Source organism: Sinocyclocheilus grahami, unplaced genomic scaffold (assembly GCF_001515645.1).
Source record: "Sinocyclocheilus grahami isolate Dianchi unplaced genomic scaffold, SAMN03320097.WGS_v1.1 scaffold210.1, whole genome shotgun sequence".
NCBI lineage: Eukaryota > Metazoa > Chordata > Actinopteri > Cypriniformes > Cyprinidae > Sinocyclocheilus > Sinocyclocheilus grahami.
Genome location: NW_015505389.1, coordinates 1056919 through 1060804, shown reverse-complemented (window position 1 = coordinate 1060804; position 3886 = coordinate 1056919). Strand labels below are relative to the sequence as shown.

The window sequence follows — 3886 nt, the reverse complement described above, 5'->3', positions numbered from 1 at the left end:
ATAGATAGATAGATAGATAGATAGATAGATAGATAGATAGATAGATAGATAGATAGATAGATGATGGACTAACTATTAAGCAGTAAATTAGGAGTTTATTGAGGGAAAACTCTTAGTTAATAGTTAGTTAATAGCGAGAATTGGACATTAAAAAAAGGGTGACAACACATTAAAAAAAGTGCTGTAAAACCAGAGTATTTCCATTCATCTTTTGATTAATATGGCATTAATATTGTATGAAATGATCTCAGATTGAAGGAAATTAGAATACAATCTAGAAAATAATGCAGAGACGCTTATGTCTCACTACATTTAATCTGTAGCGGTAATATGTTAATAAACTAAACAGAGAGATTTATTTTTTCTTTTTACAAATAACTGACAGTGTCATATTCAAACGAATGAAATTTGTATCCTGATTGCTCAGTGTTTCTAATCTCTCAAATGAAATGAATCAACATCTCTGTATGAGATGCTATCTTCGAGATGACTGCGAAACCTTGACCTTCAATATTGCAGTTAATCACACTGCTGCATAAAAAAAAATCAAATATGAATCAAGCTAACGAAAGCACAGATGCAGAGAAACATGCCTGAACACAGAATCAAGCTGCTTTCACAGGAGAAGTTTCTGCCTCTCACGCTTGCCTGCGGACAATAGTCTTACAATTGGAAAGCCACTCGTCCAATTTAACCGGCTTATTATGAGCTGCACCTAACAGACCCTTTTTCTTCCAGAAGAGGTGGACGAGATGTTCCAGGACTTTATGAACCTGTTGTGTATTGCACAATATAAGGTATAACTGCAGGAACATCTTAGCTTGGCAAATCCAGAAAGTGTACGAAAATGATGCCAAATTCTGTGTTGAATCTAAAGCTGATCCTATAAACACTGACATTCAAAAGTGACTGTTTTACTGCATTTTTAATCAAATAATGAGTCTTATGAACCAGTTCTTTGCAATGAATAACTAAAAATTACTCATAAATCAGTATAAATGTTATCAGTCTGAATCATTCTAACGACTCACTCACTCACTGATGTATGAGCTAAGCTAATCATAATCTGAAGTGGATTTATGTGTTCATATGGTAAGTGAGGTTTCAAGTCTATTTTGACAGACAGGAAATTGCCTGAATTAAGAAGTACATGCAAAGCATCATGGGTTGCTCCTGTTGCTCTTTTATTCATGTCTGCGTATTTCTTGTCACACTGTGACGCAAATACAGCACACTTCAGAAGCTAATAAAGGAAGTAAAAAAATAAACTCTAGCCACTGTGAAGTACGTAATTCACTCGCTCAAACAGAACACAACAGCATTGATTACTCCTTTGTTTTGTGGACTTTCGGTGGCATTACCTCAGCTCTGGGAGAACCGTGACTCACCACGCCACCATCGCGAGAGCCACTTGTAGCGAGCAAAATCATTACCAGGGCCATGACGAGTCAGCGTGTGGTCATTTGCATAACTGATTGCACCGGTAATTTGGTTATTTTTGGGTGAGATATGTCTCTGATTGGTGGATATGAGTGTAATCAGTCTGCCTGCTCTCTCTCTCGAGTGCTCTAGTCAGAGAGGTTACAACTCTCTCAGGCTTTTGCTGAAGAGACGTGATGTTACAGCGAATCAGCGAGATGTGCTCAAATGCTGGTGTTTTGATTGGGAGTTCAGAGGATCAGAAGAGTGCAGAACGTTCTGTGCTGTGAGAGAATAATAAATGGCAATAGCAAAGAATAATGGTAATAATTAAATAAATACAAGAATGACAATAATTTTGTTGGCATTCGGCGCTCAAGTGCTCGTCACCCACGGCACACCTCCGGGAGCTCGGCTTTTTCCGGAGAGAATCGTAAAGCTGTATATCTATTTTATAAATATGATAAAACTAAAGACTTTTTGGAGATATGAAGGATGCAGTACTACTCTATAGGTACTCAAGATTAACATGAGATTGGGTGAAACTGCCCACTTTAATTTAAATCCGCATGTCTTAAAGGGACAGTCCACCCAAAAAATGAACATTCTCTCATCATTTACTCTCCCTCATGTCGTCCCAGATGTATATGACTTTCTTTCTTCAGATGAACACAAACAAAGATTTTTAGGAAAATAATACATCTCTATGCAAAAGGACTATGCAAAATGAACACGACGATAATCCATGCGACTCCAGCTGATGAATCTTTTTAAACCATAAATCATCACTTTCAGCCAACAGCATATGTGGGTTGATCAAGAGTGTTGTTTTACATATCTCAAGAAATATTTCTCACACATATCTATCATTCTATCACTTCAGAAGACATTGATTAGGCAGTGTAATAAATAATAGCATGATATATAAATATTTCACAATTTAAAGGGGTCATATGGTGCGATTTCAATCTGTCCTTTCTCTTTGGAGTGTTACAAGCTCTTGGTGCATAAATAAGATCTGTAAAGTTGCAAAGACTAAAGTCTCAAATCCAAAGAGATATTCTTTATAAAAGTTAAGAGTCAACCACGCCTACCTAAAACAGCTCGTTCTAACACGCCCCCACATGTCTACGTCACGATGTGGGAAGATTTGCATAATGCCACCCAAATGTTCACGCAAAGAAAGAAGGCATAACTTTTATTCTTGCTGTAGTATTGTTGTTGCCGCCGCCGCCATGTCGTGAAGGCGCTGTGTGTTTCGTTGTGAAAGCAAAACTACTTTGTTTGGTCTTCCAAAAGAGGACGATATCCGCTTCGTCATGCCTGGAGCTGACCTGTGCTTGTCGCTGAGGGAATACATCAACTTAGTGCTGTGGATCGCCGGATCGGCTTTCACCGTGGACGAAGCGGAGTCCAGCCCGGGGTCGTCACATGTGGTAGCCGCAAGCCCTCCGGACACTCCTTCGTCGAATCCACCTGCCGCGCCGTTCTCAAGCCCACCGGCCGCCACTCATTCAAGCCCGCCGTGTGTGACGCTGCACCGTGGACGAAGCGGAGTCCAGCCCGGGGTCGTCACATGTGGTAGCCGCAAGCCCTCCGGACACTCCTTCGTCGAATCCACCGGCCGTGCCGTTCTCAAGCCCACCGGCCGCCACTCATTCAAGCCCGCTGTGCTTCATTGTGAAAGCAAAACTATTTTGTTTGGTCTTCCAAAAGAGGACATGACTAGAAATCAGTAGTTAAGTTGTATTTACAACTTTTTTTTGCGGAGGATGAGGACTGTTTCCTGTGAAAGTAGCCTACAATGCCGGTGTTTGTTTCTATAAAGTGGGGCAGTTCCAACTTTGCAAGGACAGTCTGGAACTTCTGACTCACAGCCTGTAAGTAAATTTTTGTGCGCATGGCTTCCGGTGCGTGAGGTGTGTACGACCTCTGGCGTAGTTTACGTTAATGAATATGTTAGCGGGAGGAGCAAACGACAGACACAGTTAATTAACAGAAAATAAACAAAGTGTCCAGAATAAAGGGAATCCAGTGTCCAAAATAAACAGGGGATCTGGTGTCCTCGTCATGCTGCGGGGTTCGTGAAGGGAAGAGCAGTGGTCAGGAAGGAAGGAAGGGTCCAGGTAAGGGGCGGAGTCCGGCGGCCGCACGCGCTCCCCTCTCCGTTCCGGGGCGCGAGGGGTGGCGGCTTCTATCAGCGGCTCCGTCCTTCTCTCTGCCCACTGCACTTGAAGGGACTAGACGGACCAGCATCCTTGCCCGACGGCCGTGTAACGGGTGCGGTTCTTGTTCGGACTGCGGGTCTGGCAGCTCACGACTCTGGCGGCACGGGAGTCCCTCCACATACCCCTCCTGGACCCATGAGGACACCAGCGTGCGTACATGGGGCGCGCTCGGCATTTAAACAGCGGCGGCGATGAGGCTCCATTCGGTTCAGGTGTGCCCCATCACACGCCACCAGCCC

General features: G+C 43.3%; 1 protein-coding gene across 1 annotated transcript in view; it reads right to left on the bottom strand.

The window, feature by feature from the left end:
* LOC107595905 (receptor-type tyrosine-protein phosphatase U-like) overlaps positions 1-3886 on the bottom strand; it is a 271117-nt gene that overhangs the window by 104047 nt on the left and 163184 nt on the right. The gene's annotated exons all lie outside the window — the stretch shown is intronic.